At 41.1% G+C, this 23,718-nt stretch overlaps 1 protein-coding gene across 8 annotated transcripts in view; it reads left to right on the plus strand.

Moving 5' to 3' along the window:
* ERC2 (ELKS/RAB6-interacting/CAST family member 2) overlaps positions 1-23,718 on the plus strand; it is a 1,069,021-nt gene that overhangs the window by 948,958 nt on the left and 96,345 nt on the right. The window lies entirely within an intron of this gene.

Below are 23,718 nucleotides of genomic sequence, written 5' to 3' on the forward strand. Positions count from 1 at the left end.
CCTGAACTAAGACAAGACCACCTAGAAAAGGTTGCAGGAAGGAGTTATTCCTCTAGAGATCCTATTGCGTACTGTTCCTAAAGCCCAGCAGTGCATATTTTGATGAACTTACTTCTATTTGTTCATTCATTAATTCAACAAATACTATAGAGTGCTTCTGTGTACCAGATACTCTTCTAGTTTTTGAGTGTTCCTAGCTCCCCATGGTTTTCCCTAGACTATGATATCTGGATGTTTTCATGCATCTCTTTAATAAACATATATTGAGTGCTTTGGTAGGTGAGGCACAGTATGAGACATTGGTTGCTTGTCCTGGAGCCCACAAAGGAAGTAAGTTTCTCATTTTTGCATTTTCATTGCCTAGAAGATGGTGGGCAATAAGGAGTCTTTCTTGATTGGACAAAGATGGACAGACAGACAACTAGTGCATATGCAGAAAAATAGTGGAAGGATAATAAATGGGAAGGAAGAACATAGTCTAGGAATTTGGATACTAGTGTTCTAGTCCTGGTTTTACCACTAACCTGGGACCCTTCATAAGCCATTTAACTTCTTGGAAATTTAGCTAGCTAACTAACCAATATCCCTTCTTCCTTCTTTCTTCTCTTCTTTTTTCCCACAGGATTTTATTGAGGATCTTGGCTGCAAGTGGGTGGTAATTGGGAGGAAGATGGTATTGGTCTAAATTATCCCCAAGAGTCCTACCAGCTCTCAATTTTATGATATAATGGTTGTTTAGATGAGTTACATCTACTGTGTAATTTTTAAAGGCCGAGGTGGACACTGCCATCACCTCAGGCTGCTAAAAGTCCTACGGGATGGGATCAGGATAAAGGATAATTAAACCATTGCCAAACCAGATGTCCTGGGGCTACCCCTTGGGCTTCCACTTAAACCAAATTTAAGAGAATAGAGAGATGGGGGTTTGGGCCAATGGGTCTTGCCTCCTTATCTCCATCTCACCTGGTCTCCCAGAACCTGACAGCCTTCCAGCACTGGATTAAGACCACATTTCAGAAAAAAAAATTTTTTTGGCTTGAATCTCATGGTTATCCATGCCCTCAGCCTCCTTGCTTTTCTCTAACCAGTGAATTCTCAGGTCTAGCTTGATTAGGATAGGAAGCAGGTGTTCTGTGAATCCACTGGTCATTCTCATCCTTACCAGCCTGGCAGGTTGGTATGTCAATGGGCATATAACACACTTTTTTTTTTTTTTTTTTTTTTTTTTTTTTATGGCTAAAGGAGTAAGACTTCCTCTGCTGGTGTGTTCATGGAGAGAGCCAGCTGTTTGGCAATCCTCATCCACCCAATGGGAGTTCACTTAGAGAGTAACTCAGCACAGTATCAGGTGTGAGCTAGAGTTAGTGCAGACTGCAGGATCAAGCATCTTTGGTTGCAATCCCAGCTCCTCCATTTACTAGCTGTGAGACCTTGGGCAAAGGACTTAATATCTCAAAAGCTTCAGCTTCCGCCTATGTTCCATGGGGGATAATGGGAGCACTGACCTCTCAACATTGTTGTGAAAGTTGAATGAGATGATATAGATGGAACACCACACACAGGGCTCATGCAAATAGGCATACAGTAAACAGAAGCAGTTTTCATTGCTGGTTTTTTTTTTTTTTTTTTTTTTTTTTTTAATTCTCTCAGGAACCAGTAGTGTAGATTCTGTGTGGATAAAAATCTCCCTATCTTTGTCCATTTGCCTGTCAGGTGATGGTTGGTGGCTGGCAAGAGCTGTTCAATTTTCTGCACCATTCTGGAAAGAGCATTCCAATGATTCTTCCTACCTCCTAAATTTTCTCAACCTTATCTCTGTGGAGAGTGTCTGACTTGAATATAGAGTGAAACCAAGGGAGAGTTTAGTTGAGCATGCACTGTAAAGGATGGTCCATTTAGTTAGCATAGCTAGAATCTTGAAGGGGGAGTTTGGAAAACTAGCTTGTAACTTTTAGTGCCAACCTGGAGGCGTAAGGCAATATTTTTCCTTTCCTTCTGGAAGGTCCACAGCCTCCTTCAAGAGCAATCTCTTGGGTTTCCCTGAATTGGCTGTTACATTTGGAAACCGACTTATACATCTGAGGATTTTAGGGAAAGGTATTGACTAACCCTTGCTCTTTTTTAGCCTTCCTCTCTTTTCCCAATATTTAGGAACCTTGACCAAGACAAAGAGCCCATTGTGTCCCTGGTATAAGCACCAGAACTAGATTAAACATTCATTGAATCTTAATTAATTGTATTAAAGTTAGGCAATTCCCATTGCTTGAGGAAAAAAAAAAAAACCCAAATACTTAATTTACTCACGATGTGGTGTGTCCCCTAGTATTGAACTAAACCACCACGAGACAATCACTCACTTAACAGAAACTGGGGCCTTGGCCCAGGAACTAATTAGCCCCTCTTTCTCTATATATAGCTATCTTCACCACCAGGACCATCTGGAAGTTGTTACCTTCCAGATTCTTTCCATCTATTTTTTTTTCCAAACCAATCATTTCTGCCATGATTCTTTCTTTCTTATTTCTGTGTTACGTGACTTCCCACTCTTAGATTCTCCAGTGTTATCTAGATCACAGTCCAGCTGCCGTGGATATTTACTCTCTGTTTAATTTTCAAGTGGCACACCTACTTTTATGTACTTTTCCCAGTGGCAGGAAAAAAGAAAGAAAGACACAAACAAAGAAACAACCATCTGGTGTAAAACCCAGAGCAGAAGAAGGGCTAGTTGCCAAGGGGTTTGGGCCTACTCAAGTTGACTATGTGCCCACCAGGAAGGCCTCTGCACTCTGTGAAGCCCCAGCAATAGTGTCTTTGATGGTTAGGGACACATGGAGAGTTCTTAGAAAAACTTGGTTCTTTCACAACTCATTGAACAAAATGCACTAATGTAATCTCCCTTTTCTTTGAGGAAAATTTACCCTGATCAGGGTTTCCAGTGCTTGGAGAGTCTGTAAGGCAGTATAGAAATCATCTTCTCTAATAACATGTTAAGAAAGTGGCCTTGTGTATTTCATGAAAGTTTAATTAATCGAGAGTCCTTATTCTTGTTTGCAAGCACCCTTTCTGTCGGGGCCCTTGTGTCCCACTTTTGTCAGGCCACCATGTACAATTCCTAGAATCCTGTCTTCGTTTTTCCCCTCCCAACCACATGCCTAACGTACTGCCACATGAGGATCTCTGAGCCTGCTGCACCTGTACTGGAACCCTCTTCCACCATCTTAGAAATCTGGCTCCTTACTGTCATTCAATCTCAGCTTAGTTGCTACCCACTACAAAAGTCCTCTGGGACCATGCCATCCAAAGGCTGTCCCCTTCCCTCCAAGTCCCTCTGTCACTTGGCCTGTTTTGTATCCTTGTTACCATTTGTCACCATAAGAATTATGCCACTTTTTGTTAACAAGTCTGCCTGTCTTCAGAAGATTATCCATCCAATGAAAACTCCTTTGCCTTATCTCTGTGGTTTACCATTGCGAGCCCAGCCCCTGGTGGATTGCCCAGAACTGCAAATCATTCTTTCATGAAATAAATAATCAGGGAATAGCTAGTGGCTTTCTGGTTATAATTACATAATATAGGTGTTTAGGATTCTCTGGTCATTTAGAATACAAATGAAAAGTAGCAGGAGACAAAGAACTTTGAGTTACTCTAGTCAAATTACCATGAAAACTCACAATCTTAAGTTAAATTTAACATGTTCTCAGAGTCACTATAAGTTTCAGTATGTTTTAGTTTCCATCTCTTCACTTCTGGTGTTTTAGAATCCTTTTGGGGTAAGACTGTCACCTTCCTCCCAAGCCCAGACATCAAAGCAGAAACATCCTCAGCCTTCCAGAGTTCGTCACCTAGGGCTTATGATCGTGGGAGCTGTCTCCCGGTCGCTTCACTGGTCTGGCGCCCCTTCTGATATGGTGCTTCATAATATATATTGCTTATTGGCTCAGAGTGAGTAGCGAGGACTGGCAGTGTAATGAATTCTTGTTTTATGGAGGGTGGTTCTCATCTTCAAGCCTGAACACCGACTCCCTCTAGGTAGAGGGAGATTTCCTTTTTGTTCCTTTACAGTAGTCTGTCTGCTGCTTTTTCCTGTTGCCTTCCTTCCTATTTCTTAGTCTCAAATGGAAGAAATCTCTGGCTAGCTAAGCTCCTAGTTCTCTACTCCATTTGTATTAAAAATTCCCCATATAAAAAAGGCCCATGGTGTCCAGATTTCAGCCAGGCTAGCAGGACACTCTCTACACAGTATCATGTGTCCGAGCAGCAAGTCCCAAGGAGGAATCCAGTTACATGGGAGTTCAAGTCCACAACCTGCTCTTCAAGCATTTTGATTTCCCTTTCAGTGTCACATTGGATTCAACTAATTCATTCTGGGGAGGGGAGAAAATTTTCTTAACAGCCAGGCTCCTGGCTTGACTTTCATCTGGGAACCTTTGGCTTTTCATCTTCTCTTTTCAATCATCTTTTCACAGGCCTTTTCCTATGGAGCCTGTGGGACTTGAATCCAAGGAAGAGGGAAGCCAGGCTCAATAGAATCCTGCCCCAGTCTGTCTCTTGGCTTATGACTGAACTTCATAAAAACAGTCAGACTAAACATAAAGAAGTAGAAGGAATTCTTTTTAAAGGCAAAAGGTGAATGAAATAGAAAGCATCAACAGCAATAATAACATGAAATGATCTATAAAAATAAAAGCTCAATCTTTGAAAAGATATGTTAGACCTGCACCATCAAACATAGTAATCATGGGCCACATATGATCATTTAAATTTAAATTAAGTAAAATTTAATAAAATTTTAAATTTAGTCCCTCAGTTGTACTAATCAAATTTGAAGGAGTTCACTAGCCACAGTGAGCTAACTGCTAGGGCTACCATAATGAACAGCCTATATTTATTGTACAATGTAGAAAGTTGTGTTTGTCCAAGAGGGACCCCCACCCCCTTTTTTTCCCCCAAATTATAGAGAAAGGAAGTAGAGAAGATATAAACTTATTCCTTGGGAAGAAAGCACTACAGCTATAATAGGAATTTTTTATCATAAAAAATTTTGAATAATGTTGTTCCAATGTATTTTAAAATTAGATAAAATGAACAATTTGCTAAAAATAAATTCCAAATCTGGCTCAAAAAAATAGAAATAAGTGACTATATCAGTTGACCACTAAAAGAAATGAATTGGTAGCTAAAATACAACACAACCCCTTTCTCCCACCAACAAAGGGTACCAAGTCCAGGTGATTTTATAGTCAAGTACTTCTTAAAAGTCCACAGAACATCTAATCTCTTTAGTTAAAAGAGGAAGTGGTTAGAGAGTCTCTGAATTGAGAATTTTTGTCCTGCCTGTGTCCCTTCCATGACCTATGGCTCATGCCAGACACGTTCCCTCCACCATGAAGCAGTTAAACCAAAAGGCTTTGCAGAGACTGGGCAACTCTGTTGTCTTGTGATTCTATGACTGTAAGACTCTTGTCTTCCCACTAATCTTGTCTAGACAATTTACAGGTTGTAAGTATTAAAGTGACAACATTGTCACCCATATGGACAATTTGATCTGCTGTGCTAAAGATGATTTTTAAGTAGACCCAGAGGGAAATAAATTTTCTACTGAAACAGTTGGCCCAAGAGTACCACAGAGCTGAAGCTGAGTTTTAATTTGTTCCTGTCTCATCTGGGGAGAATTTCTCCACTGAAAATAATTTACTTATAACCCTGAGCAATGTCCAGAGGGATGGCAGTTGTGCTTTGTTAAAGAAAATTTACATTAATAACAATAACAAAGATTTACAGAATGTTTTCCATATATGCACTAATTCTTTGAACCTGTATGTTGTCCTATGAACTGGGTATATATTGGCTCCATTTTAAAAGCTAGAGACAGACTCAGAAATGTCTTTACTTGACCAAGGTCACCTGGCTCTTACATTTTGCACAGAACTTCAAGTCCAAGAACTCCCTAAACCTGTCTTCTTCTGCACGGATGATGAATTATGAGTGCTTGTGGAGCTTCTGCAGTGGCTAAAGACATTTATCTTTGGGTTTTATTTCTCTGATGAGCTGTAGCAATTATTTTATGCCACACATCTGTGGAAGGTTACTTTTTCAATGCCATCTTATCCAAGGACCTGGGAAGACATTTATCTCCTTCTATAATCAAAGCAAGCACTGATGTTGGATTTATTCAGTAAGGAAGCAGAGCTGGCTAGTAAAAGCTAATGTGTTGTAATAAGTAAAGAATGGAAAAAAGTGGTAATTGCTCAGCATTGCTCAGTCTAAGTGCACTGGCAGGTCCTCCAGGAATACACTTCAGCCAACTTAAGGAAGTTTCTCTCTTGCTGGTTTCTTGAGGAATCTGAAGTTGTTAAATTCGTAACACCAGGACTGATCATTGGTGCTGATCAGCACTAGGTTATTTGTCTGATATGCTTTGATTTTGTGACCTTTCTCCAAATCATTCCAAATGCCTGGGGCTTAGTGAGGAGGTAAAAGTTTGCATTTTGGGGGGCATCAAGAATAGATAGTTCTAGAAAGATCACAAAGAATTTCCCTGTGTTGCCCACTTCCTTAGCTGTCCATTCCAGATTTTCTAGGTCAAATGCAACTTGTCTCTGCAATTTCTATTGTGCAAGATAGACTTTGGGAAACTTAGATGACTGAGAAACATTTTTCAGCAACTAAAGCAGAAAGATTCTTTGGAACACACCTATCTGAAATAATCAGGTACTACTTCATATGTTTTCCGAACCCACCACAAAACCAGTAGAAATGCAGACATGCCTTTCAGTCCCCTTGAGTTAACGCAGGGGCTTAGAGGGATAATGCGTCCTGGATTTAGCTTCAGTTTAAGTCTTTGTGTAGCTGACAGGGCTTAAAATGGGCAGGTAATCACTGGCATGATGTGTCATCTTTTTCCCTCCCTCTTATGAAATAAAGTGCAAAGTACTCATCTTAAAATTAAAAATACATACACACACACACACATACACACACACACACACATCTTAAGTTATTTCTTTTAAATGAGACAAAGTTATCACCATTTTCCTTTGGTCTTATATTTTGGAAAAACTTGGTTTCCATGGAGAGATGGAAGTGAGTTAGACAGGTAGTACAAAGGATACAATTAACAAGTCTCCATTCATACTGACACCTGGATTTATCAAGGAGGCATTAAAGGGCTGATATTAAATATTAATGAGGTCTCCAAAAGAGGGATCCAGGCCATGCCAGGCACTGCATTTCAGTTGGTGACTTTGGGACCATGTGCAGAACCTCAGATTTCTTCCCTCTCCTTTTTTTCTTCCTCTTTATCATATCAACACCACAGAAATGGGTATCATTTTTTGACCACTTTGGGGTGAACCAAGCATGGTGCTATATGTCTCTGTGAAGTAAACACTCTTGTTCTCATTTTGCACAGGGGGAAGCCCAGTCTATGCTGAGTCCATACCCTAAGCCAAGGCTACGAAGAGACAGAGCTGGGCATTAGATCTGTTCTGTCACATTCCAGGCCTGGTGCAGTTAGACTAATGATTAGTCACTGACTGAGGTCAAGAATCCTCCCCACACAAAGTGCCTCCCCCTCCACCACTTCCTGCCTCTTCTCTCAGCACTGGTCTGGGGTAGGCCGCATCGCCTCCCCACGAGGATCCCCTTGGTGGTTTCCGTGACTCAGAACTCTCCCGGCCATCCTCTCCAGGTCCACCTTCCTGAAACACTGCTTCCTCCATGTCCCTCCCCTGGCAACGGTTTGCCAGTTCCTCCCTATTTCCAAACCACATTGGGTTCAACTACCTCTGCTTAGTCTTCAGATTCTGCCCAAATGGGTCCCCCTGTGCTGTTTTTATGAGTTTTCCACCACTCCCTGATAATAGGGTATTTTTTTCCTCTTCTAAAAATAGTTGTTCATTGCTTTTTCCATGTCTTTATAATTATAGCTTGCCATTATCTGAAATGCCCTATTATCTGCTTAAATCCTACCTATTGGATTCAGCCCAGAAATACTTCTTTAGGAAGCCTCTTCTAATTTTTCAGAAATGTTGCTATCTCCCTTTCTCCTGACCTCTTGAAGCTGTTGGAGCCCTAGCCCCGTTTTCCTCAGACTCTCCTTCTCTTGATCTCCACAGTGTTCCCTAGAGTGATCTTGTTTCCAGCTAGAATGGAAGTTCCAAAGTATTGCTCTTTATGCCTGTTGTACAGTCTGTTCTTAGCAGAGGACTAGAAAATCATACTTGTGGTTAATATTTGTTGAGTACTTTGGATGTGTCAGGCACTATTTACATGTATTAATTCTTGTAATCTTTACAACACCACCTGAAGTCATTCAGCTGAGGAGATGGAAGAACTGAAAACTTTAGTGACTGGCCCAAGTGGAGAGGCAGAGGGGCCTGTGCCTCCCTACTGCGCTCAGCCACTTCACACCATCCTGGAGTCACAGAGAGTGGTATGAACACTTTTTTGAATTTCGTTCAGCTGATAAAAAGCTCACAGATCCCAGACTTCCTCCAGTGATGGGTTGTCAACTTTTCCATTGGTGCCCAGCAGCAGGGGAGTTGTGTGTTAAATCAGAACATTCTGTTTTAGCAAAGCTTTCCACATATGCACGAGCACAGTCCAAGTCCCAGTCAGAACCTGCCTGACAACTTTGTGGTGACCATAACTCCAGTCTGTGCCCCTCCCCTCAACAGTACCCCCAAGACTCTTCTGTTTGTTATTAGAGGCTTAATCCTGTTTGGAACAAGATAGAGTGTAAACAAAGTCAAATATTTAAAATTTTTAACAGCCGCAGATACTTTCATAAGATACAGTTTGATCCATTGGGGGAATTTCTGAGTGCCTGGGTTAACACTGTCACCTTTTGTGTGTGTGTATGGTACTTAGGAATTGAACCTAGAGGCACTCTTCTCCTGAGCTGCATCCCCATCCCTTATTTTTTGAGACAGGTCTCATGAAGTTGCCCGGGCTGCTCTGAAACTTGTGATCCTCCTGCTTCACCTCCCAAATGGCTGGGATTACAAGTGTGCACCACCACACCTGGCCAAACACTGTCACTTTCTGACCCTGGATCTCCATAGAATATTTAAACAGCAAATTTAGAGAAATCACCTGTAGCCTGTGGCTTGCACTTTCCCATACTGCAGACTTTCAAATGCTGTGGCACATATTTCATACTACCCTCCTTCTTTTACCTGGTAGGGTTTTCTTTTGGTGTGGGGGGGTGGGAGGTGGTGTCACCAGAAACTGTATTTTCATTATCCAAAATGTGCTGTGGGGGTTAGGGGGCAGGGATGGGAACATGAACTGAATAAAGACCATTAAATTTGAAGATATAGAGTGTGTCACTGTGTACCTCAAAATACAGTGCCAGCTGGAGCCACACCTCTCCACCACACCCTGACTCGTCCCCTGGACAGGGTCTCATGTGGAGTCAGCACTTGGTGTATGTTTACCAACTGGAGTTGTGGATGCTTTACCTGCTTCTACAAATAGTATTGTTTTGATAATCAAAAGCAAAGTGTTCTGTACCAAGGGAAGTATGAGAGTTTCAAAGAGTTGTGTTTATCAAGTTAGACGTGGGGATTTGACAGTGCCAGCTGTGGATGGAAGCACAAAGAAAACAGATTTGGGTGCAGGAAAATGGATCTTACCCAATTACATTCAACTGGCTTTGTGAAAAGTGTTCCATTGTGCCAGGTCTCCTTTAAACAAGAAAGGTAACAGTTTGTGTCACATGAACACAAAGCCCCACGGGATCTTGCCCTGGCTTTCCTTATCCTTCTCAACTCTCACTCCTCAGGGAAGTGAGCACTGACCTGCCTGGCAGTTCCCTCACATCCTATGTCCTCCTCAAGTTCTTGTCTTTACTCTGGCTTTTCTTGCAGGAAATACTATTCTCTCCCAACTAGCCTAGCTATCTCCTTGCACTTTCTAAGGCTCAGATTAGGTATTTTTCCCCCCAAGGAATTTTTTCTGACACCTCCCCACCCTGCAAGAAGTGAGAAAGCTACTTTTCAGTGCTTTCAGAATTTGTGTGCATGACTCTCCTGGAACCTGGAGTATTAACACTGTGCATTATGATTATTAACATGTCTGTGTGTCTGGCCAGCTGAAGCTTCCTTGAATCATTTCCCTGGCCTAGCACAGTACCTGGAATATAGTGGGGGCCCTATTGAAAGAATGTACAGCAGAAAGTGATATTTTTCAAGGGAAAAGGAAAAGCTATTACCTGTATGGATGAAATCCCCCAATGTGTTCCATTCTGTCTTTCTTGTCCCCCTGTTTTGCATTCATGAGGGAATGATTGCCCTGTGTGAAAAATAAAAAGTAAACCCACTTATCTTCAGGGACGTGGTCTACAAATATATATATATATATATACACATATATGTGTGTGTGTGTGTGTGTGTGTGTATATATATATATATATATAAAAATCATACAGCATCACAAGAGGTGTCAGTGCCCCATCTTAGGTTTTTGGAGCAGGAAAGGTGATCAAAGACACCAACTTTAGGGGAGGTTTTTAGAGTCAAATTGTGATTTTTGTGGCTAGGGAAGGGGACAGAGTGGAAATAGGGTGTGGACGATCGTGGTGGGGGGAATGCTTCCAGGGCCTGGCCATTCTCACACGCAGCCATCTTTCATATCCCTATAGATAAAATCACCATCAAGGGTCATAAACCACCATCAGGGTATTTGACGAGCCCCATAGGTGGTTGAACCGAGCCAGTAACAGCATCTTAATTGACCTAAATGACAACAGTTATGTTATAAATATCTGAATTTATGACCTGAGAAGGCATAATCACATCGTCCATCAGTTAAGTCTGCATAGGAGAAGCTTGAGGATTTGAGATAAGGCTATAAGTTGGGGAAAATCTTATTAGTCTTAACTTTATGACAGACACAGAGCTAAGTGAATCAGAGTGCTTTCAAGTTCCTGATCCCTAGGAGTTAAAGGCAGTGGTATTACAGAGTCGGTAAAAGCCACCCAGTCTCCTCTTTGCAGCTGTCATTTTATTGGCCTTGTAAAGTCTCGCGTCCACCGTGACAAATCCAAGACCATATACCTGGGGAAAAGAGATAGTTTAGATTGTGGGGTACAGAGGAAGCAGACAGTGGGGGTAGAGGGTGAAAGCCTGTGTTTATGCCCAATTGTCTTTGGAATGTGCAGAGTCATTGTGAAAGCCAGTAGATGCGGCTCCAGAGAGTTCTGTAGGCTCGGATGGGACCCTGGTTCTAGCTTGTGCTTGATTAGGTAAAATTCAAGGCAGAGTTTTTAAATGAGCTTATGTATTAAAAACTCTATCTTTCAATTAAAAATCCAAGAATTAAACTTGGATTTTAAGAACTTGGCTCATTTCCTGAATTCTTTTAGTGGAGGAGAAATGTTATTATTGAGCAGTGTGAGTACAGTGAAAGTCAAAAAAAGCCAATCCAAGAAAAGAGGCACATTTTAAGACACACATTGCACAGATGAATTTAATATCATTGATCAACCAGCTGGTTGCACAGGGATTCACCCATCAATGGATACGAGTCATCTTCAAGGTAAAAGGCAAACAGCCAGCCTAATCCCAATTTGCAGAGCTTCAAAGGTGAACGGTCATTTTGCAGAGCAATGAAGAGCTCAGGTTATCTATTTAATGCCAACATCTGTGAAGTCAGTGAAATTTCTTTAATGAATTTGAGAGCAATTCTTCAAAGAAAGCTCCAATTGAAACCCATAGAGAGAGGCCAATTGTCTTTGAACTCAAGAGATGAAGTTTATCCTAGATTAACCCCATCTTTCAGTTTGCTCTGTTTTGTAATCTAGGGACAGAGTTCTGCATTTTGAGAAAAGCATTATACTGCTTTGGCAGGCATACCTAAAACACTGATGTATAATTGCACTTAGGATTACTTTTAACTTCCCATAGCTCCATTTGTTGGTAAAGGGTTCTTCCAACCAACCATCTATTTTACTCATGAAACCTTTGCACATGTCTGTGTTCTAACAGTTTCTAAGGTCCAGATGGGTTTCAAGATGTGTTGTCTCTTGCTTCTCAGTAGAAATGAAACAAAACTTGAGTTTGATTTTTATTTTTATCATACTTTTCACTGTACTTCCAAACTTAAAACATGACCTCTTAAAAATCTGGAACTGTGTGCCTTACAATGTGGAAGAAATAGGAAATCTGGAACTGATTATGAAATTACGAAGCAGGGAGATGCAGAAATGTGTGGGGATCAGTGTACAAATGCATAATCTCTGATGTACACAAAGCCCGGTGTGAAGGACACATCGTTTTGGGTTGGAACACTGCTTTTATATTTCAGCCTAATGCAACCTAACATTTGCTTTGTGTAGTGCTTGGGGAAGCTTTTGGTGTTAACAGAATTCTTTTCTAAAGAAATTCCTTTCGATTCCTTCAGAATTTGTCCAGTTTCCAGATTCCAATAGGAAAAACATGGACAAGCTTTTAATAGAAAAATAGGGCTCTGGGTTTTTTAGCTGGCAAACACCCTGCTCTAGAGCAGCTCTTGTTTGATTAAGTGGAACAGGTCAGCCTGATGGAAGAGGCTGAGGCATTTAAGGGAAGAGAGAAACAGGAGACCTGGGAAGTGTACCCACTGGGAGTTTGAGCCCACTTGAGCACTGTCATTCCGTTCTCCTATCACTGGAAAATACACTGGAACAAAAGTTACATGTTACTTAACATCAGTCCTTTAATGTCCTTTACTCAGAGAGGGAAACTGGGTCTTTCCCTAACATTATTTCAGATGTAACTCTCTTCCTGTCAATCAGAAGAGTGGTGACGGTAGTGGCATGTTTTATTTTTTTGTGTTAGTGTTTTAATTGCTTTCTAAAGGCCTGGTTATTATTAAAAATTACTATTAAATTTTTCAAATAATTTGGAAGTCTTGAGGCTGGGGTTGTAGCTCAGTTGTAGAGCACTTGCCTAGCATTCATGAGGCCCTGGGTTTAAACCTCAGCACTGGAAAAAAGAAAGAAATACTGCAAAAAAAAAAAAAAAAAAAAAAAAAAAAATCCCCTCTAATCCACCATTCAGAAATGTAAACATTTCAGTGAACAAAGTATTTTTCTAGGTTTTTTTTTTTTTTTAATATGTGGCTTTCTTTAAAAAAAGAATAGTATCATATTATAAATGTTTTTATAACCTTTTTGGACTTAACATTGTATGTTGGACACCTTTCCATATACTTACCACATAATCTGTATTATTTAGCCTTTCCTTAGCAGTGAACATTTATTTTTAAATGTTCTCTATTAGAAAGCTGAAATGCCTGTATTTATTAACTTTTATTCATGTATCCAAAAATTTCTTTAGAATACATTCCTAAAAAGGAAGCTGGACATTGATACTGATAAATAGTGTGAAACCTCTCCCAGAGAGGTTTTGCTCATCCCTCCCCGCTTCATGTCTTGAATGGCACCACCTCTGTGTGTCTGACCCCAAGTCCTTTGGTTTGGTTTGGTTTGGTTTTGCTTTGCTTTGCTTTGCTTTGCCAATTTAACCCCAATAGGCACAGAGCTCTCGGAATTTTTCTTCTGGGTAGCAAGGTACAAACCCACAAAAGCAATGAACATGAAAAACAAGACGTAAACATGATGTTCACAATTTGCATCCATGATCACACCCGTTTTCCCCCCTCATCAGGGTGGGTATGCCTTTCCTCCTGTCAGTGTCAGGGTGAGAACAGTTTCCTTCCCAGAGGGTAAAACTCTATGACTTTAATTAATGAAAGGGAAACCAGTTCTAGAAACCAGTAGAAGGCCCTGCTTTTCTAGCTCCAGTCCTTACAAACACCTAAAACAAAGCTTGGCTAGTGGGTTAATTTTTGCAGGTCATGCATTTTGAATCTGGTACTTTTGGCCATTGAAGGGTCTGAGGTTCGGGACCCTTTTATCCTTTTATTGGTGAATTCACTGAAGTGTAGGCAGACAGAAAATGGTCAAGTGGCAGGCAGATAAACTTGTTAAATCCCTGGGAGTCTTTCCTTCCTTTCTCTGGGAGTTTATCATCTTGGCGGAGTTAAAAGGCAATTAGGCCTGTAGGTCTTTGCTCGCTTGTTTATTGGCGTTTTACACATGGGTGTTGAAGAGACAGGGCCATATTAAACATTCCGATCCTGCTGGCCAGAGGAGGGGAATGAGACCTCAGCCTAACTCTGAGTAAGTCTCCTTGAGAAACAGCCTTGCCAAAAAGCTGGAGGAAAATCGTTTAAATATAGTACCTGTGCCCCACGATGCTCATTGTTGGTGGAAAATTGCAGTCGGCCAGCTCCATGCTGTGTTCCATTTCCTGGGAAATGGTTTTATGGAAGGGTATTTGATGAAAAAGTTCATTCCTTCTGTAATTGTTAGCTGCCCTCCAGTGTTAGTGAATGTAGGGGCACCCTGAAAGTATTCTTTGCCCCAGTCTCTAGGGCAAGCCCACTGGTGAGCAGGGAAATCTACCAGTTTGAAAACAGGTAGGGGTAGATTTCCACCAAGTTCCCTGGTCCCTCTCCTTCTCAGTCTCCCAAGCCAGGCTGACCCTGGGAAAAATTTGTAAAGAAAACAGGTCTTAGCTTTCTATAGCAATTCTTCCTTTCCACACCTTTTTCTCCCTCTGCCCAGAGCCTTGAAGGATGCTCTCTTGGGAGGGAGGTACAGGGTTAAGCCAGTGCCTGACTCCTTCCCACTCTCGCCTTAGAGTGGCTCCTCATCCACACCCCCACCCTGGAATTTTGCACTTTTTTCAGAGTCAGCATGGGCAATCATATTGGTGGAAACAATGCACATTTCCATCACCTGATGCACTTCAGTGGTTTAAACACAGACTGAGGAGTCAGGCGCTCCTAAATTCAACTCCCAGGCTCTATGTCTAAATTGGTGGCTCAGATCAACCTTAGCTTTGTTTTCCTACCTATAAAATAGGGACAAAGATGCTAGCTTGTTGAAAGATTAAATGAAATGGTATTGGAAAGTGTTTACCATGGCATATAAGGGAGCAGAGAAAGTGGTACCTGTTGTTCTTAAAACATACCTTATTTGTCTAACACATATGTGCATGGATTTATGTATAAACATACACAGTTAAGTGACAGTTCTATTATTATTATTATTTTTTTTTTGACAAAACCTAGGTATTTTTGTTTTGTCCATCTAGGGTGCTACTGAAATATAAAAACCAATCTGTATAAAATGCAAAAATATTGCTCACATCCAGAATACCTGGAATGTGAGAACTTTGTGTTTCCACAACCGAACATTGAACTCCTTTCCTAAGTGGCTGCTACTTATCCAAATCTTGGTTTCTTAAGAGCTAGGCACCCTGCCTTAATTCTCTCAACTAAAGAAAACACAATAGATAACTGCAGCTTTTATTCCCAATCTGACCTTCCACGTTCTGAAACTAATTTGCCCTAGTGTCTTGCCAGCATCTGCACAGGGACTTCCTCTAGCTAAGTAATGTGGTTCTGATTAAGGACATCCTATAAGACCCAGGAGGACAGCAGGGAAGGAAACCCGCCTAAGACCAGAGTGAATTTCCATCTTCCAGTCAGATATACGATATTGAAGACCAGAAGGTATAGAGAGTTTATCGTTAGGAAGACTCTGAAAGGGAATTAAAGCAAATGGCTGACAAATTGGCTGTCTTTTATGCAAAGTTGACAGGCAAGCCCGCCTCTTACCAGAAAGAGGATATGCGTAGCCCTGGGGCCAAATGGCCGGACAGGCAGGCAGCAGGCTTTTTGAAGTCCCTGCTTACATGCCACTTCTAACAACAAGGCCTCTGCTGAATTACCTCCTCATAAAGTCAGGAAAACTTATTATTACCTAAAATATCATAGTTCCCAAAATGATAACTCATTCTTCTCTTTAGTGTGTGCAGTGTTAGGGCAAAATTCTAGGTTATGTAGAATTGGGGTATGTTTTTTTCTCCCTCCTGTTTTATGAATTGGGTTATAAAGGTTAAACCTTGCTTTAGTCCATGCAGTCTAAGACCTTTCCCCGGGGGCCCCTAGACCTGCTGTAACTAGGAGGGAACTCTGAGGACCATGGGAGATCCCATTTGCTCTGCCTAGATTCATGGAGGCACTTCATCAGTGGGACAAAGGATGAGAGTGGGGAGCTGTGAGCAGAGCAGTTTGGAGAGCTTGTAGTTTCTTTACCAAATATCTAAGAATCTACTAATAGTTGTAACTCTAATATGATTTTCTTGTTAATCTCTGTCAAACCATGAAATCTGATATGTTAACCATGACTAAGCCGTGAAATTTGTCAACTTTGTCTGTGATTTACACAAGCTCCGTATTTTTTTTTTTTTTAAGTCTTAACACAAAAGTGCAGAACATTACTTCCCAGCATGCTCTTCTCAGCTGGTTTCTAGTATCCTAGGACATCAAGTAAGAACAGAGTGTTCGCTTTTCTCATGCTGTTTCAAGGACCAAGGATGGATAAGATAAAACTAAAACTAAATTATTTATTTTCCTTTGACATGATAACTGTGACATAGATTTGCTTAGACATCAGTAAGTATCAAATAAACATTTAAAATAGTTTCATGGTTCAGGTCATTGGGCATGATAATAAACTTTCTTAAGGTAGTAGATTGTTTTTGAGAGAAAATGAATGACTAAGTCATGCATTATTTCTTTTCTAGTTGTAGATTGTTTAATTATTCCTTTCTACACAGTATGAATGTAGGCTTTGTAAACTGAAATCCCTCTTTGTCATTGGCTAGGTGGGTAAATTTGTGGAAGTCACTTAGCTTTTCTTCCCTTGTTTTATTTTTTCTTCTGTAGAATGGAGATGGTAATACCAGGACCTATTTTATAGGTAGCTTTAAGGCACAAAAGAGGCACTCCATCTACAAAGCTCAGCACTGGACACACCTGTCCTTTTTCCACTTGGGCTATTATGGTTGGCATAACAGGATACAGTGATATAATAGATTATTGGGAAATTTTGTTACACAAAGGAAAATTAAAGTCATAAAATTGAGGGATTTTTTTGTTTGTATGTTTTGGTCAGAGAAAAAGGAAAATGGGGTGGCAGTTTGGGCAAGGTTGTGTGCCATATTTGTAGACAGTTTTCTATAGGAAAGGAGAGAGAACAGCTCAAAAGAAAAAAAGAAATGCTGAAGAATGGGAGAGTGGTCAGGGTTGGGCTGACTTTCTCTCCTGTTCCTACCAAGTGTCTTTTCAAAGAAAAATGCCCAAGTTCTCCTTGGCTGTCTCCCAACCTCTGATCTGAAGAATCTAGGATCAGATAATCAAATGACTTAGAACTAGAGTGCTTTGTTAACATTAGTCACCGTGCATCCAGTGTTTTTAAAATCTTTTTTTTTTAATACAAAATCATGTGCAATTCTCCAGAACCTAAAAGAACCCTTCCCAAATACCTTTCTGCTAGATCCATGAGACTTAGCCTGTGAAAACAGACAGATGTGTTCATTTCATAGACATTCAAACATGAGTCCAAGGAGTTGAGGAGAGTTACCCACCCCACCACAGAAGGCTGAGAGCGCCAGACCCTGCCATCTTGCTTTACCAAGTTCCTTTACCACTACCCCAAGAGGAAAGAAAACCCAGGTAAAATACTTCACAATGACTTTAGTCAACTTGCCTAGTCTCTCAGTTCCTTAAGTGGTCCATGAACACTGTCACAGAATCTGTGAAAACTCTTTCCCCACCTCAGAAAGCAATTCTCTGTAAAAGGGTGTGAATGTCTATGTGTGCATTTTTCTATGGAGAAGGTCTATAATATTATCAAATCCCCTCAAAGGAGTTTGTGACACCCCCATGAACCTCTATGAAAAGGGTTAAAAATGATTTCCCTATAATTCGTGCCTCTAAAAGTCACATTTCCAGTTATGATGGTGAGTTGCAAGGTTAACAGTTACATCCACTTTAACCTTTCAAGGCAAATGTAGCATATAATCCTATGAATGCCTAAGGTCCCAGGCTTGCTTGTAAAACAGCAATTGGGTTGTGAATTGTTTAGGTAGTTTCTGCAGCTTTGGTTTTCAGCCTGAAATCTAACTGGAGTCAGGTTCTATCCATCATAGAACTGAGATGGTTCAGATTTGGCAAAATAATCCATGTTTGTTTATAATGCTCCAGACCAGTACATTTCTTTCTAGGTATGTGTATTTCTTTGCTTGCTTCATTATGCCTTGGTGTTAGATTAGGGATGCTAGATTTAACAAGCATAGGAGCAGTTGGGTTGTAGCACAGTGGCAAAGTGCTTGCCTAGCACATGTAAAGCCCTTCAATTTCTAGTGTCACCAAAATAAAAAAACAAACATAGGACACCTAGCTATATTTGAATTTCAGATAAACAGCAAATAATTTTTGGGAGAATGCCTGGGAAGGGAAAAAAGCAGATGGAGTTTTCTTTCAACCCTAGAACTTTCATTGTAAAAATTAAGAGAAGCCTTCTGTAAATAGTCACAGGACCTTTGCGGGGGTTGATGGAAATGTTCTAAAACTGGCTTGTGGTGTTAGTTGTGCAATTCTATAAATTTACTAGATATTGTTGAATATTAAAGTGGGAGAACTTGATAAATGATTCCTCGGGGGGGGGGGGACTGTTAAAAACATTAAGGGATAGCTGTGCTTAATTTTTTATTCTGAGTCAGACCAATTTCAAAATATGATGGAAACCATTCATCTTCTCCTCAGAAGAAAGCATGTAAGCACCTGCACCAAATTTTGCATAAAATTTCTGAAGCTCATCTCTGGGTGCCAACTCCTACCTTAAGGAGATTCTAAACACTTTTAAAATCCTTTTCCTGACATTGGGAATAAGGCTTATCCCTGGCCAAAGCACAGAGTTGCTGCTTTTGAAAATCTTCAGTTTTTGACTGTGAGAGTGACTTCTTGGGTCTCCTGCCACCCCAGTGAGATCTCCTCCACTTTTTGCTAAAAGGACATGTGGAAGGCAGTACTTGTTTTGTCATGTATGTAGAACCTTGGTTTGGTTTTGGTTTTGTTTATAGAAATACAGGCACAGGCCTGCTCAAGCACAGCCATGTTCCCACCTTAACTTAACTTTTTGGTCAAACAAAGTGTTGGCATGCCAGTGTGGTAGACTCAGTCAGGAGGCACCTCCATCAAAACATATACACAACTCCTGTGGTTCCAGCTGGAACTGGGACATGGGTTGCTCTTCTTTCTCTGTTGACATACTCAGATATTCTGAGAAGTGCACATTGGCCAGGACGAAGGATTTCTGTAGAGAGGGTGTGGGTTGGGGATGCCAACTCAGGAAGAACATGCCCGGAGAGGTCTAGCTCCTCTAGATTTAAGAAAGAACAGTTGTTTATGCAACTCACAAGAGTCACTGTGGCTAGAACCTCAGGACAGGCACTTCTGTTTTTCAATTACTGTTTGTTCTACATGTTAGCTCTGAACCAAAAGAAAAACCAACATGTCTACAAGAACAATGGGAAGAGAAACAAGGCCCCTCAGAGATCCCTTTATTCCTTCTTTCTCCAGTTGAGACATGCCACTCCCTTAGTAGTCTGATTTCACTAGAGGTTAGAGAGATGTATGGGCAGGTGGAGACTCAATGAGGGGCCAGAAGAATGGGACAGCAGGAATAAGCTAACAGCCAGAGGAGAGGCACCTAGGAATGGAGGAAGCAGGATGTCTCATCTCTGGGAACCTGACCTCCATTACACCTCTCCACCCCAAAGCACTAGAACTTGTAACTAGACAACCAAATATTTTCATGCCAGGAAGCCCCAACAAAGCCCAGTCTTCACACACAAACCAACATGGATCTTCTGACCGACTGGTCAAATTTCAACACCTTCAGGGCAGAAGTCTGTGCCCTAAAGTGAAGTCTCCCAGAAACCCATTATTCTGGAATCCCTGGACTGGCCTCAGTTAGCTGCATTGTGAAGATAACAACTAATCATCCTCACTGAGAGGAAGAACTGATTTAAAGTCCTTCTTCCCAGCCTAACAAGCGAATTTTATTTCATTCTCATTCAGATCAGTCCTGAAGGAAGGATTCCTACTAGTCCACTCTTAGTTACTGCTGGCATTGCAGGGAAAGTAAATGCCTTTCCTTAAAGAATATTCTATAGACCCATCAATTTTGCTTATCTTGAATGTCTGCACCTGCATTGTTCAAATCAGTGAAATGTTACCATTTTTTCTGCCAAGTAGGCGAGTTTTGTTTTTTGCTGGAGGCATGGTTTCTGATGAGCTGGGCCTCTTTCATGTTGTGGGCTATTCTTGAATCCAGAAAAGACAACAATAGTCTTAAGATTTCATTTTCTTTGCTATAGAAGCAAGGAACCAAATACCCACTTTGAAACTCACCATAGTGAGTTCTTTGTTTTTAATTTTTCTTTGTTTGCCTATTCTTTGTTTCTAATTTTTCGTCTCTACATCCTTTTTCTCTTGCTGGTCTTTAGGTAAAATTTTTTTTTTGGTATTTGATACATTTTTCTTCCACCCTGGTCCTTAATGGGTAAACCAGTTTTAGTGACTTCATAACTGTGATAGCAGTGTTGCCATCTTGGGTTTTTGTTTGTTTTCTCATCAGCTCTCCTCAGGGGATATTTTATATGGCTTTTGTCCTAAAGAAAGTTTTGGTTCCTTCACTTTCACACTTTAAGTAGAAGACACCATGATACTACAAGGGATCACATTTTCAAAGGTGCCATAAGGAAGACCCAATGAATACCTCTATTGAAACAGTGGTTCTCAACTAGAGATGATTCTGACACCCACCTCGGGACATCTGGCAATGTCTACAAACATTTTTCATTGTCCCAAATTAGGAAATGAGTGCTTCTGGCATCTATTGGTAGAGGCCAGAAATGATGTCATACATTGTACAGTACATAATACTATCCCCACGGCAAAGAATTATCTTGTCCCAAACTTCAGTAATGTCAAAGTGGAAGCCCTGCCCTTAAAGAGATTCTTGCTTTTATTTTATTTATTTTTATTTTTTTAATTTCCCTCAAAACCAGTGAGAAAAGAAAAGAGAAATAAAAATTCTCCATTTCAGTGAGTGCAAGTATTCTGAACTTTTACATCCCACATGGATCCAGGAATTGGAGAGTACAAGAGTACCATTGAACAGGGCAAAGTGCAAGGTCGAGGGAGATCTTCTCAGCTCCAACAGCTGTGTCAGCTCCAAGGAAAGACAACTTTGACTAAAGTGGAGGACCAAAAAGTTACAAGGATGTTTAGTTTGCGATAAAAATCATTTTGCAGATTAAAGTGCTTCCTCCTGCCCATAAAATGCTGTGTTCTTTAAATAACTCAAAAATAGGAGGCATTTAACTATGTTGTGAGCAGGAGGCAAGATTGCTGCTCACAGCCCTGCTCAATTCCATTCTCGTGATCATGTCTGCCCAAGCTTAGGTGGTAACACTCTTTATTCTTTCTCTAGCATACTTGTGAACTCACCCATGTTCTCAAAGCGCATGCTTTCAACATGAAGTGACTCGGAGTTATGAAGGGGTTGTTCCCTGGGACAAGTTTCTCTGTATACCTCTCTTGGTTCATTCTCCCTCATTCCTTTGCTAGTGGCAAGATGTGGTTTAACTACCAGAGCTTACCTCCTCTCACAGGCAAATGCAGAAGAGTGAGACCCTTTCCCAAGATCCTCAGCTAAGGCTTGTTGTGCATCATTGGTTTGGATGGGATCAGGTGCTCATCCCTGTACCAGTTCTAGGAAGTGATTGACTTGTGACTTTCGTTAGCGTATACCCCTGAGCTGGAGTGGAACTTCTTGTGATACAGATGAGACAGAGGGAAATTGGGGCAAGATAATTAAAATGGGAGGAGAATAAACACAACACACACACACACACACATATGCAAACTCACATATGCACACACAAGCATGCACACACAATTTGCTACTAAGAAATGTTGGATTCTACTGCAGAAGACTTCAGTTCTCACTCTAGCATTGCGTTTAACTAGCTGCATAACTCAAGATAACTTTATAATTTTCCCTGACTCTTCTTTCTCATCTACAACATGGGTATGAAAAATCAATTACCTTAGCATGTTGGAAGGATTGTATTGTTATTAGATCCAAATGAATTAAGTTCAGCTTCTGGAGTCTAGAAGAATCTAGATCAACTAGTTGGTGCCAGCCTTCGGAAGCCAGTGTCTAAATTTATCCCAATCCTCATTGTTGCAGGTCAGTGTGGGAAATCTTCTGAGGTCAATGATTGAGGTAATTGGCTTGAAAAAGTCTCTGTTAAATGACATAATTGGTTTTAATTACGTAATTACGGCACTTAAAGTGTGGGGGTGAAAGGTTACTATTATATTTAGAAGTGAGATCCCCAAATGAACGAGGGCGTTTAAGCCAGTGTGTCTTCACATTTCTCTTTTTATTTTTTCAGAGGGAAGCCAGAGTAGGCTGGCCTTGGCCCTGGTGATTTGGGGATGATTAGCCTGTATGAGGTAGTGCCGGGGCTGCTCCCGGTATCATAGGAACCTTTGTAAAGAGACGGAAAGGGCTTCCGTAAAGACCTCATTGCGATCTGAAGTTAATGAGCAGTGGGAACTCAACTGTCAGCAATTGAATCTGATTGGGCAGGGTAATTATATGATTGCCCCTGGTGTTTGCACATGCATGGGGATATTTTTATTGGAAAAAACCTAATTGCTTACTTACTTAGTGGAGGGAAAACCTAAACAAATTTGTGTTGTCATAGGTTAAAAAGACATCCTTTCTTTGTCTCTAAAATAACTGCCTGCTCTGCTTCTTAGAAGTTGGGGGTTTATTTCTTTCTGTGTTCAATCAGGGGTTGTTTGCAGGACTTGAGTTATATGATAATATTGAAAGATGAAGAAAGCTTCTTTGGATTGTGCATTTTTGGTAAAATGACCATGTGCTTATTGCCCTTTCTGAAACCATCCCTTACAATGGTTTCTTTCATGATGCACAGGCAGCTAGAACCCTGGGCAACATTTAGACTTCTGGGACTTTCACAGGCTGTTTGTTTTGTTTTGCTTTGTTCCCCACGTGGAGGCCATGACAATACTGGCTTCATCAGCTATCTGATTTCCCTTAATTGCATAAGGCAAGTGGGAGGTATTATGTCTGTGATAGCCTTATAGACATGAAAACAGCCAGGGGAAGAGGCCCAAATGCTCCCTCAGCAATTTCCTAGGGACTTGGAGGAAAGAACGGGGTAAGGCAGGAGAGTCAAAGCGAAGAGGCCTTGGGGCTCCCGATCTGGTGATGACATGTTGCAATCCCACATCTCAGGGCTGTCTGTTTTTGACACGCCAGAGTGAGATAGCATCTCACCCCCAATGCTGGTGTCCATAAAACCAATGTCTGCAATGGGGTCTGTTTTAGGGCAGTTCAACTTCACATTGTTTTCTTCTCACTTCTTATGGAACCAGCTATTTTCAAGTCCTTTTCTTTCCTGAGATCCCAACAGTAGAGCAGTAGAGACAGAACAGCTTTGTGGGAATTGGAAGAGCACCTTGTGATGAGGGATGCTGACTCCAAGTCTGGGTACCCTGGATGGGCTGGAAAATGGCTAAGAACAAAGAACTTTGTTTGGACCAGCCCTGCTCTCTGGCTTCAGGAATTTTGCACATATCAACCCACTCCACTCTTGTCTGGCTAACCCTATGGGTCCTCAGACTCAGTGTTAAATGTCACTTCTTCTGGAAACCTCCCTGACCACTCACCTCCAGTCTGGGCTGGCTGCCTTTGCTTTGTACCCCACGGCA

The sequence above is a fragment of the Sciurus vulgaris genome (assembly GCF_902686455.1).
Source record: "Sciurus vulgaris genome assembly, chromosome: 16".
Classification (NCBI taxonomy): domain Eukaryota; kingdom Metazoa; phylum Chordata; class Mammalia; order Rodentia; family Sciuridae; genus Sciurus; species Sciurus vulgaris.